The sequence below is a fragment of the Gopherus flavomarginatus genome, chromosome 3, assembly GCF_025201925.1.
Source record: "Gopherus flavomarginatus isolate rGopFla2 chromosome 3, rGopFla2.mat.asm, whole genome shotgun sequence".
Taxonomy (NCBI): domain Eukaryota; kingdom Metazoa; phylum Chordata; order Testudines; family Testudinidae; genus Gopherus; species Gopherus flavomarginatus.
Genome location: NC_066619.1, coordinates 249,361,982 through 249,375,998, shown reverse-complemented (window position 1 = coordinate 249,375,998; position 14,017 = coordinate 249,361,982).

Genomic DNA, 14,017 nt, shown 5'->3' with positions numbered 1-14,017 from the left:
AAGGGTTCAAGCTGGTAGATCCCTTTGCAGTTTCAAGTTCTAATACTGTGACTTTCTACCTTTCACTACAGGGATTTCTAGAATTTCCAGAATGCTCTTCCATCTGTCTGGAACCCCCTTCCACCATTTAGCAATATGGTATGGGCAGTGTGATGGTGACCCCTTGACACCCATTTATCATCTCCCAAGAGTTGATTACCTCATATAATGCATACAGAATCCCCAGGTTGATTACCTAATATGATGTGTACAAAAAAGAGCAAAACAACATTTATAATGAGAGGGAAAATAAAAATCCCTTCCGTATACCGAGGCTTTTCTGCCATCAAGGTTTACAGGCCCAAGCCCTTGGCTGAACTAATTTGACTTCCTTAAAACTTGTTTACAAAGACATACTGCCTGGAAAAGGGAACTAGTTTTGGGACAAGGGGGACCCTCGGGGTGCCATTGCAGCTTTGTGTGACTATAGTGTGGCAATAAGTTGCTTGACTAAGGTAACCGCAAGTAGGAGTAACAGAACAGTCAGACCCACATGACCACCAAAGTACAATAACAGGATGGTTGTGACAGAATGCTGCTGAAGTTGCAATATATATGCCATATAAGGAGAATTATCAATTATGTTTTGCAGAATTAGCAATGTAAGTACCAAATAAGGATGTATTGGATGTATTGCTGAGTGATGCTTTGCGGTTTTAATCTTTAAAAGCTTGGTAAAATTTGTAAAGGGCAGAGCAGCCTACCCTCTGCGTAGGGAACCGCTGTCTCTCCCTGTGTTGACACTTGTAATCAATAAAAGAGCCTTAGGCTGTCTGATCTAAAATCAACGGTGTGGTTGATTTTCCACCACAATAAGAATAAATACATTGTAAAAGGGAACAAAATGTAAAAATCTCTCCAATATTATTAGCGTCTGCTGCTCTACTGTATAATATGATTGACTATTGATTGTAAAATTAACTAACATACATTACTTAACCTAGTCCTGGGCTTAACACTTCAGATCTATCCCCCTGTGCAAATTGGGAGTGAAGCATTACCAGATCAGAATTCTCCACTCATTCACACCTCTGGTAACATTTTATGCTTGCCACACAAAGTATAAACAGATACACGAAGTGCAAAGCTGCTGAGATTCAGACCTCTTAAATCTCCCAATGAGAACTTGGTTAAACTGCAAAAACAGTGTTAACAGAAACTTGGGTTAACCTGGCTATGCCCTTCTTATTTATGATTTGCACAAGCAAGCTTTTTTTCTTATAAATATCTGGGAAATGCTTATTCATAATAATACCTGTATTTCCAAGTGAACAAGTGAATTAATGTCCATTCTTTGCTATTTTTACTTCAGCATTCTGGTGTATTAAAATATTTCAGTGATCCAAACAGGGAATGTCATGGGGGTGTAGCAAGCATTCACTACCCCCTGCTGGAGGGCCCCACAGGCTTATAACTCCCCCTTCTAAGAGAGTGCCATGCTGAAATGGAAGACCAGTGAGGTGAATTCAGACCTCCAGGAGTTGTCTAGAGAGGCATCCCAAGATCAGCTGGAAGCAGAGCCACTAAAGCACTTAAAAAGACAGAGCAGGCAGAAGCCAATTAGAGCCTGGTAGGCCAAATAAAAGAGACTGTCTGCTTTTACTAAGGGTCAGTTCTGAGTGAAGTCAGGCTATGGAAGGAAGGATGTCCCTGCCCTAATCCAACAAACTAGTCTTAGGCACTGGTGTTTATATTATGGACTTGAATGCCTGGACTGCTATTTGAATTAAGATTTAATTTGTTTTCTGTTAATCCTGAAAGGAGACTGGACTGAGAACTGATCTGACCAGAGGGCTGGAACACAGAGGCAGCAGATCAATGCAGAACCAGGACAGCAGTGGGTGGTAAAGATGAAGAGTAGCTGCCTCGTCACACAAGGAGGTGTTCTTGTGGTGAATGCACAGTATGACATGGAGCATACAGTATACCATGCAACAGTCATATACCACAATTAACAAACCACCAAAGCTAATGGCTGTCTTGCAGACCTGCCCCCATTAATTTATCAGTTATGTATGGCAAATATGTTATTAAAAAGATGGAAGTTCGTTTATGAACAAGTCAAAATAGAAAAAAAGAATTACATTCAATGGATAACTTATTCACCACAAAGAGTTCTACCAGCTCTTCCTCCAAGTATGGTTGACCACACCTTGAAACACTATAGAATATAAATTATACCATAACTTTTATTTTTTATTTTTCCATAGTTATTTACTGAACATTTTCCAGGATGTGGTACCTAACTAATCCCCATAGTCAATATTCTATTACCTCATTATTATAGACCAGAGCAGTATGTAGACATCAAGAGCTGAGGGCACTCAAATGCAGAGCCACTGAACTGGAGGTATACAAACTAAAAAGACTAAACTGGCTGCTTTGGGCAGTATAGAGCCAACATAGGTTTCCAGATTCTCTAACAGAATCCCATGATGAACAATGTCAACTGATGTCAAATGCTGCAGAAAGTTCTAATGTAGAAAGTGCAGCAATATCAGTCACTGTCAAAAGCAGGTGATTACGTGACTATCCACAGGACAGCCTCTGTACTGTGAATAATCCTAAAACCAGAGGTAAATTTTTTTGGGGGGGGGCAGGGAAGGGGAGAGGGGCGAGGAGAGAAGTGGAAGAGGAATCACTTGTCTTTCAGTTGGCCTGAAACTGCACAACATAATTTTTCTAGTACCCTAGTTAAAAAAGAACTGCTAGAAATGGATACTTAGCAAGGGCATATGGCTTGAAATGCTGGCTATTTAGCATTAGACATGATATGCACTATTGGGTTGGGTGATTTTTTCAAAGGACAAGCTAGCACTAAAAATATGCTATAGAACACCTGACCAGAGAGAACAACTGTGCTATATAATACTGCAAACAGATGCATGCAAGAAGGCCAGGGTTATAATAGAAGATTTTAAATACCTTGGTCTTGCCAGGATTATAGTGAGTGGTGGAAACAAGTCCAGAGGTACATATGTAAATCTAACTCAAGTCTATCTTCTACTTCAATATGTTGATCAACAGCAAGGAAGGAAACAATAGGTTAATTCTGAGCCTGATTAATAAACAGGATATAATTGAAAACATAAAGAAAAACGAAATTCCAAGAGACCATGTTTATAATCACAATAAAATAAAATAAAATCTAGAAGGGAAAATAACCCACCCCCACTAATTAACAGAGTTGTAAATTGTGATAGATTGCACATACCAAATCAAATGTGAGTGAGAACCTGAACATTTTGCTTATATTTAATAGATAGCTGAGGCCTGATTTTCTCCTGGGGTACCATTGCAGGCCCCCATCACTGTATATTTTCTAAAATCAGCAATGGCGCTTGGACTGTAGGGTTTGTAGGATACATGGTGATGTACGTTCACATACCAAAGTTCAGGAGCCAAATTCTTTTTCTCATTAGGTAAAGTGTTTGCAGCTGCACAGACCGCAGTTGGCGTTTCGAGGGAGTACGTTTTGCAAGATGGGGCAGTAAAGTTTTAAAAGGGTAAAGTGCAGCTGCTGATAAAATGTATGGCAATGAATGATATAAACATTGCAGATTTCCACAAAAGTTAATTAGCTACGCTATAACAATCTGTTATTAAGCAGCGGTTCCATCATTCTATCTGTAATACTTTCCACAATGGGAAAATTACTTTCAGAAAAATTCTATGGGACATGCTCGTGACTGTTTATAAGAACCCTGCCTACTGGTTTATTTTCAATGTGACTGTGATATTTGGTTTCTCTAGCCTCTTGCCAAATTGTTTTTCTTTTCTATATGTTTGTTTTATTTTGTTGAATATATAATTTTTTGACATTCATATTCAAATTGTCCTTCATAATGCTCCAGTTGAAATTTTAAGGGAGTAAGTCTGGTTTCTACTAGAATGGGGAATAAAGTATCAGCTAGCTCATCTAAATGAAATCAGGGCAAGGGACTTCACTTTTAATAACCTTTTATGCATTTTAAAAAAACAGCCTATAAAGCAACTTGCTAATTTTTAGAGTGGGCTTTTTTGCGTTCTACTCAGATCACCTACTGCTTTATTAGATAGTTTTGCCTAATTGCTTTGCTGTAATCAAGGATTGCTGGGTAAGAAAAGATTTGTCATAGCTCAAGATATGGTATCCAGGGAGGATCACATCATTCTTTTAGGATTATATTAAGAATGGATTAGCTGAACGAGTTTCTCCATTTTTATTACAATCTCTTCTCATTAGAATGGATTAATTTATCACACTTTTTCCTCTCTTTACAGTCTTTGACATGAGAATGAATTATCAGATAGTTTGGACCGTTTTATTGTGTTTTGGGCTGGCTGATGATTTCCCTGATTTGCAATTCATTCAGAAAGAAGATTTACAATGACAATAATCTGATGTAATTTACTTGTAAGTACCAGGGGGATGTAGGGCCAAGAGAGGTTTTGTCTTAGAGGGTAATTATCTTAGAGGTAGCAGAATGCATGTTACTGGGATTCAAGGAATAATGGACACTGAGGGCCAAACTCATTGATAGTATAAACAAGAGCAACTCCACTGAAGTCCCACTTCCACCACTGATGAATTTGGCCTTCAATTTCGAATCTTCATTTTTCAAGGAAGTTAATGGGTAGTAACTGGGTAGGGCTACCTGATTGTCTGCAGCTTAACGGACTTTCAATCTTTTCTGACATGGAGGTTTGAGAGGACAGATCATTTTTCATATCCTTCCAAACCTTAACCTATCTGCTGTCCTCAGGATGCCAAAAGATAGATGCCACTTGTTGCTGTTATTTATATTATGATAGTTTCCATAGCTGAGGTCAAAGTGCCATTATGCTTAGCACTGCAAACACACATAGTGACAGACTGCCCCCGTGACCTTGCAAGTTAAATAGACAAGACAGATAAAGTGTGAAGGAAATAAAATGTCATTACCTATAATTTACAGATGGAGAATTAAAGCCTAGAGGAATTAGATGTTTTGGCCACAGACACATAGGAAATCCATGGCAGAATTGATCTCCTGAATCCCAGTCCAGAGCCTTACTCACAAGACTGTCCATACTTTCTTGGATGGTGTGATAGTAAATATTGTGTTTCATGATGTGGATACTTGTCCAGCAAGAACGGGTGTGATCATAAATTTATTTCACGCAGGTATGTTGTTTCTCATCTGAGCTACACCAGGTCAGATACAGTTGGATACTTTTAAAGTTTTTGTTGATCTACTGAATTGTTACTCTCTGTTCAGATGTTAGGAATATAGGAATTGTCATAATAACAGATCCGGTAGCTGATCTAGTCTGGTATCCTCTTTCTGACAGTGGCTTATATCAGCTGCTTAAGAGAGAGCCAGTATTTTCAGTTTGTATACAAAGAGGGTGGGGGAGGACGAGGAATTTATTTTTTTCTTCAGCTGGTGATCAGTTTGTACTCTGAACCATGAGGTGTGGTGGTCCCATATAATTTATTTAATCTTACCAAGTTATTTATCTTAGTAATGTCTTGCAGCCATGAGCCAGTTACAGTAATTGTATATTGCATAAAAATCTGTTTCCCTTTATTTATTTTCAATTCACTGCATTTTAATTTCATCAAGTGTCTCCTTGCTCTTGTGTTATGGGACAGGATAAATAACCTCCTACATACTTTTAATTATATGTAACATATACACCTCCTCTAACACTTTTCCCTTCCAAAAAATATAAAAATAAAAAATCATACCCTTTTTAGTTCCTCTTGTAAGGAAATTTCCCATGCCTCTAACCATTTTGCCGTTCTCTAAACCTTTTCTGTTTTGGCTGTCTTTTAGAGATGAAGTGACTAAAATGAAAAATAGTATTCAAAGAAAGGACAAGAATGAAAGTATATATTGCTATTATATCTTTTTATGTTGTTGTGTAACCCCTTCAGAATAATGTTACTAATAGTGTCAGAAATTATTTAAACACTCTTGAAGTTTTTTAAAGATCCTTAACAAGACAATGGTAACCCAAAGAAATTGTCCACATATTTTTAAAGGTGTTTTTGAAGGACAGTATTACGCTATGTCCACACGTAAACCACTGCAGCAGCACAGCTACAGAGGTGCAACTGCACAATTGTGGTGCTTCAGTATAGACACTCACTATAGTGACAGGAGGGATTCTCCCATCGCTGTAGTTAATCCACCTTCCCGAGAGGTGGTAGCCAGGTTGATGGAAGAATTTTTTAATTGACTTTATGCTGTCTATAGTGAGGATTATATCAGCTTAACTATGTCACTCAGAAGTGTGGAGTTTTCACACCCCTGAGCGATATAGCTGGGTTAACCTAACATTTTAGTATACACCTGGCCTTAACTAATATATTTTAATTCCAATGGTTGGAAGTTGAAACTAGCTAAATTCAAAGTGGAAATAAGTTGTAAATATTTAATAGTGAAGGTAATTAAACACCGGTATAATTTACTTAGGGATGGGTGGATCCCTCCAACACTGCCAATTATAAATCAAGACTGGATGTTTTCCTCACAGATAGTGTCTAGTTCCAAAAGGAATTATTTTGGGGAAGTTCTATGGCCTGTGTTATACAGGAAGTCAGGCTAGATGATCATGGTGGCCTCTTCTGGCCTTGGAATCTATGACTCTAATTAACTGCTGTTTAAAAATATGTTAGCACTTAATGAAGACTAGTTTTAACACCTTTACAAATGTGTAAACTAGTCGTGATCATATTTAGTCTCTCATCTAGTGCCATGACTGGCTATAATGATGTCCAACATCTATGATAGATGCTAAGTGGTGCTTTGAACATGTTAACAACCTAAATTACCTTTCTGCTCCTCCTGCACCTTTTCCACCTTTTTTCCTTGAGCCCCTGGCCCCCTTGCTCCAGGGACTCACCATAGGAGTTAACTCCACTCCAGCATGGCTCAGCCTGGCTCAGTTTTCCTCTCCCCAGCTGTCCACTAGCCCTTTATAGGCCCAAGCATAGCACAGCCCTTTTTAATTAGCTGGATTAGGCTCACCTGCTTCAGTGCAGGGGGCGCTTGGTTCAGTCTATCCACAGAGAGCGGCTACCCTGTGACAGGGAGCACTAGGGACCCTGGGATACAGTTACTTTGATTCGAGTCAGCACACTGCAGTGTGGATGCCAGAGTTCTAGGTTTGACTACAGGTTAGAAAAGCCTTAACCCAGGGTTAAAATACAATGTAGATACTTAAACCCAGGACTCCCTAATACAGGTCAGCTGACTCAAGTGGGCTTATATTGCACTGTAGACATACCCTTAGGCACTTAGGAGCTTAACTGAAAATCAGTGGGATTCTAAGTCCCTTAGTGCTTTGAAAAATAGAGCTTAGGATTTTAAGACACTTAAGTGCTTTTGAAAATTTTACTCTTAGGCTCACTTTTCTAAGATGGGTTTAAGGCTTTAAAGACTCTGATTATTTAAGGAGATAAAACCCTTAAAAATAATAAAGAAGTTTAATAATAATATAATAACCCCCAGAAAAAATTGTTGTCCTGGAAACAGAGTTAAAATAAAATAATAATAATAATAATAATCATAATAAAAGTTGGAAAGTATGGAAATGAAAATTTAGCAAGGCACAATCTTGTCTGCACCCCAATAGTACTGCCAGCCAGCCTGTGGACAATCTTAAATTTAGAGCATATGCTGTTGCCTAGCCTGCACCTGCCCTGTGTTTGCAATGGAATGCAGAGAGGATCAAGAGCCTTCCTGTCCTCACGCCTCTGCACTGGTAGGCTGAATCCCATTATGGAGTTCAGCAAACACTTCCTGCTTCCTCCTGTCATGGTATAATTCCCTACTCTGAACCTTAGCGTTCAAAAGATGGGGTACCAGCATGAATTCCTCTAAGCTCAATTACCAGCTTAGTACTTGTAGCGCTGCCACCAACCAGGAATTCCAGTGCCTGAAACACTCTGGTCCCCCCAAAACCTTGCCCGGGGACCCCCAAGACCCAGACCCTCTGGATCTTAACACAAGGAAAGTAAACCCTTTCCCTTACCGTTGCCTCTCCCAGGCTTCCCCTCCATGGGTTACCCTGGAAGATCACTGTGATTCAAACTCCTTGAATCTTTAAACAGAGAGGAAAATTTACCTCCCCTCCTCCTTCTCTCTCTCCCTCCCAGACTCTCCCTGAGAGAGAAAATAATCCTAACACAGAGAGAAAATTAACCTTTCTCTCCCCCTTCCCTCTTTTCTCCCCACCAAGTCCCTGGTGAATCCAGACCCCGTCCCCTGGGGTCTCACCAGAATAAAAAAAAAATCAGGTTCTTAAACAAGAAACTTTTAATTAAAGAGAGAAAAACAATAAAAATTATCTTTGTAAATTTAAAATGGAATAGGTACAGGGTCTTTCAGCTATAGACACTGGGATACCCTCCCAGCCTAAGTATTCAAGTACAAATTAAAATCCTTCCAACCAAATACACATTTGAACTCCTCCAAGCCAAATACACATTTGCAAATAAAGAAAACAAACAGAAGCCTAACTCGCTTTATCTACCTAGTACTCACTATTCTGAACTTATAAGAACCTGTATTGGAGAGATTGGAGAGAAACCTGGTTGCACGTCTGGTCCCTCTGAGCCCCCAGAGTGAACAACAACCAAAACTAACAGCACACACAAAAACTTCCCTCCCTCAAGATTTGAAAGTATCCTGTCCTCTGATTGGTCCTCTGATCAGGTGACAGCCAGGCTCACTGATTTTGTTAACCCTTTACAGGCAAAAGAGATATGAAGTACTTCTGTTCTATTAACTCCTACTATCTGTTTATGACACCTCCCCTCACTTTCCATGCTTGTAGAGTTTGTGTAGTGCAATGTCTGTGTTCCTTCTGAATTCCTAGAGGGACCTGATGAGAAAGATATTGAGCTGTTCCTTGTCAAAGGCTTTCATGTTCGCTAGTTCACAGTTACACATACTGCAGCTAGTTTATGATTAAGGATAAAATATTCATTTTTGCTGGACACTGATGATATGAGCCTATGTATTATAGACAGAGAAAGACTTTAAGTTTCTAGTTCTCTGGGAGGCAAGAGTATGTTTGAGAACTCTCTCTCAGAGCTCCTCTGAAATGTTCTCAGTGGAACCAGTGGGAGAAGAGAATTTAGCAAGCAGATACTGTAGCAGATCACATTGGTTCTTTACTTGGATTCAGGCATTACATATATTTGATATGAATTAGAGGGCTGTCATCATAGAGACCTTTATTCTTTTCATGTTCAATGTTCACAAATGGTATAATTTCCGGATTTTGGCTCAGAATGTATGGAGATGTCTATACAGTAGCTGTATGTCCAGTGACACTTGACTAATTGGTTTGGCATGCAATGTTAATTGCATTCTGTTCAATATCTCTGAATCACTGAAGTATTTCTTTTTCAGTGATTTGAGTACATTGTAATATCCACTCTCTGATTAAACAGAGGAGCTCTTTTCCGCACACCCTTTCTGGCATGAGTAGCTCCAATGAGATTAACAGAAAGTTAAGACAAGACTTGCAGAATCACACCCTATGGTATTTTATATTCTGTTCTATTTTTCTGTATGCATGATTACAATAGGACAGATTTATGAGATATGTTAACTTTGCATTTCCATAGTTCCCATCTTTGGGGATTTTTGAAAAAGTTTGACTGTATCTTAAAAGTTTGAGGCTTTCTGGGTTTTTTTTAAAGCAATGGTCTTTCACATTGTTTTCCCCCATCAAATAAATGTGTGGGCTTGAGTCTGATCTTGTCATTGGTGTAAATCAGGTGTAAATCCTTTATAGTCAATGGAGTTATACCATTGTAAAACACGTTTTGTCAGAGTCAGTGCTTGAGGCCCAGATTCTCTGGATTGATCACCCTGTTTGGGGAAAGCTCGTCAAGTTAATCCTGAAGAATTTTCCTCCTTCTTGCCCACTGCTGTGGGTTTTGCCATGGCATAGGATAATCTAGCCTACCGCATATAATTTCTAGGAATATTTTTTCCATAAATATCTCCTATGAGTTTTGTTTGTTTACTTTTCAGGGATGTTTGTGACTATATAAAATATATCTGACATGAATTACTACAGGTGTGTCGGGGGGGAAGAAACAAAATGATTTATAATTTACTTGAGAAATATTTTTTTGAAATTGTGATACATTCCAGAAAAATACAATAGAGACTCTTCCGTCAGATCTGGCAATGTCATTTGTGAGCGTATCCTTCAGCAATATACCAGGTCCTGCCAATATTATCTGTACATAAAAGGAAATCAGTTCAATTTGCCAACTGTTCAGAAATTATGTGACCAAACAGACAAAATTTTATCCAGCTTCTGTGACAAATGAATGTTTAGCTGGGGTTATAGACCCTCAGGAAGCTGAGAGAACCTGTCTATCCTCTGATTCTGAACTCTGTGCTTTTTATCATAGTTACTTATTTTTTATTTTTTTTAGTTGCAATTGATAACACGATACAGTTCAGGTCTATTGATCTTAATCTACAAACCAAGGCATTAGCATCATCCGTCTGCATGATGGTGTACCAATTAAAATTAGGAGATTAAAGACTAATGTTCCCTGCCTGTGACCGGTTTGCATACAAAATAGCAATTTGCATAGCTGTTGAATGAGAACAAACTAATGATTAGAGAACTTGGTACAATTAAACTTTAAAGCAATTGGGATGGCACCACAAAGGGTTGAAGGGGCAATGGGTTGTTTTTCATTTTCTATCTCTGAAGTAAATGGGGAGTGATGTTGGCCTTTTTAGTTATTTGCTACACATGCTGGAGAAAATGTTCAGTGATTTCTCTGAATTTAGCCAACTGTGACATGCTTGTTTATTTCCCTTCCAGTTACAGTGTTCAGAGAACAAGATGTATTTGGTACTGGTGGCAATTTAGGAAGAAACAGAGACTAACGTCAGTTTTGGTGGAAATGTACCCCATTTTTGAATGAAAGGAAGACAAAGTGAACAACACTCTAAGGTGGTACCAAACAAAGGATTCTTGCCTTAGGGGTTGATCTGTTTGCCCTCCACTAGCAGGACAGTCAGGGGAATGGAATACAAGACAAAGTGGAGAGTGAAACTATTGGTTTAAAGAACAGCTAGGGTAGATGTAAGGTATGACCTGGAGATCCCTGGTGTGTGATATGGGCAGGTGCTCAACTGACAAGCTGTGAAGTGATTGTAAGAGAGGAGTCTCTGAATAATACTTACAGTATTCTGTCTATTTTGCTACTCTTCTGACCTACAAATAGTAGTAAAGAATTTATGGGAGTATCATAAAGCAAATAAAGTATTTAGGATCCAGGCTTAAAGTATTTACATAGCACAGTGACGTGACCATTTCTGATGCTGCCACACTGAGTGATGCCTCATGTTTCAGCACTTCTGCAAAATCTTTAAAGATTAACTCATGCAGATCTCGAGACAGCTGGAGGAGCAGTCAGTCTCAGGACCTTTCTAATTTGCCCATTTTAAAATAGGCCCTTATTTTCTGTTCAGTAAACTATAGGGGATTGTGAAAAAACTGAACCATGAGCAGAACTATACATTATGGTTGTGATGATCTCTGTAAGCTGCTTGGATGCTAAGGCGATAATGAGTGTAATATAAATGCTCAGCAGATAGACGTGAAAGTGCACTGTTTTTTTGTGAAGAGCTGTAGTTTAATTTTTTTATTTCCAATCCTCTGTCTTGTCTATTTAAATTTTAAGGTCTTTAGGGCTGGGACTGTGTGCAATGGGTCCTAATTTTGATTGGGCACATTTACAAATATAAATAACTGGTTTGCTTGCACGTGTCTTCTCTTTCCTTCTTCTGTTGTTATTATTATTACTACATTAGTGTCCTATTTGTCAGGAAGATGAAAATCATCCCTATCACTTAAGTCCACAAACAGGGCTCAGCTAGGACTTAAATTGGGCATAGTCTCTGTATACATGATGTTTTCTCCAAAATGTGCATGTCTGAATGATAAGGACTTACTGAACTTATAGTTCAGTCTAGAGAAAAAGGAGTGCACCTATGGTCTGATATCAGGGCTGGAAGCCAGGAAGTCTGGATCTCTAGTTCTGGCTGAGACACTGATACTTTTATGTGATGTTTGTCCCTGAGAACCTCAGTTTTCTCATGTGTGAAATGGAGATAATATTTTCCTTCAAGGCAGTCAGAAGGACTGATTAGTTAGTCTTAATGTTTACAAAACACTGATGGTGAAAAGCAGCATATTAATGTTGCTGCTTATTATTATAGTACCTGTTATTTTTAATTCTCTAAACTGAATGATGTGACTACATATTGAAAATGATTCATTCTCTGAATTAACACAAAAATAAGTTTCTATAGTATTGGATGTGCTTATGGTTTGCACAGTTATAAACATTAGTGATTTGAACAAATAAAAGAATCTTCTAAATGGAAAACCTCTTTATCAATAGCAATGAACAAATATATTTAAAAGACATTTCAAATGCATAATTTCTCCACAGCCTCATTTCCTGGATTTCAGTTTTAGCACCTGGCAGAACACCAGTTCAGTACATTATGCTGAAGTACAGTGAATACATTTATTCTACAAGCAACAGTAAGAGATCCAAAATCAGAAGTACAATGTGCCATATATCTTAAAATCTAGCACTACACCACTATCACTCACTGCAAATAATGTGATTCTGCAGATGCTGTAGGAAGTCACACATTTCAGTGGAACATTAAAAAAAGAACAAAATGGTATATGCATATTTTTATATACAACACAGCTTTTTATTTTCAAGTTAGACTAACATTTTAGTCTAGGGTGCATCCTAGAAAAGGGTACAATGCTAGGCTTCGTTAGTACGGGTTGTCTTTGTCATATATATGTAGAGTGCTTAGCAGAATGAGGTTCCAGACCCTGACGTGGGCTGCTAGGACCTAGTGCAATACAAATAATTAATAATGATAAACAGAGTCTGGAACTACTGAGTTGTGGTGGGGATACTTGTTTGACCGAATTTTTAATCCAATTGAGAAGTCGAAAAATGATGAAACAAAAATTATAAAAAGAGAGCAAAAACACTCAGACAAAATGTATTTATAAAATAAATCTCTTTGGTGATCAGGGAAATTATATTCAATTGGGACAAAAGACCCCCCCCCCCACCCCAACTATTCAAAGTGAAATGATAGAGTGAAAGGTAATCTTTATACAGCTATATATATCATTCATTTTCCTTATCTTATAGGTAGTGTGAGAATGAATGAATTATTTGTGGGGTGCTCTGATACTACTGTGATAGGGCAGTATACATAGATTTTTAAAAGAACACAAAACAGGCAATCCAGACCAAATTCTACCATGGAGAACTTACTACTGGCCTCTTGACTGCAATGAAGTTACACAGGCATAAATCAGTAACAAACCTGACCCCGTACATATTTTTTGTACACATGGGGTCATAAGTCAGAGAGTGACTGAGTCAGGCACAGCGCAAGGGAATGGCGTGTTTTGACAATTTTACTATTCAGTAGGTTAGTTGTTCATTTTCCTCACCTTCATTACCACCATTAATTATTGACTGTGTTATGTCTCTTGTCTAACATTTTGGGCACTAGATATATTAGTTTCTGCAACTAGATTAATCAGTGGGTATTTAGTAAAATATAAAATTGTGCCTGTGTATTTAATAAAAAGAAGTAAAGGTTGTAGAGTATTTTTTCTTCAATTTGCTACAAAGACATATGACACAGAATGCAAATACTATAGTTTTTAATTTAGCATATAGCCTGAACTACTTTCAGTTATTAATTGTTTCAATATTTTGCATTCCAAATTGTTTATTTAAAGGTGTTTAGTGTCAATACTTCTATAAACAACAGGTCCCAGATCTGTCTGGATGATCTAGGGAGAACGACAAAGCTATTAAAAATGTTAATGAAGTGCAGTTGGCTGATGAAGGGGAGAACACACTTCATTATAGTTGCTAAATTAGAGCAACTATAATTTAAAAGTGAAA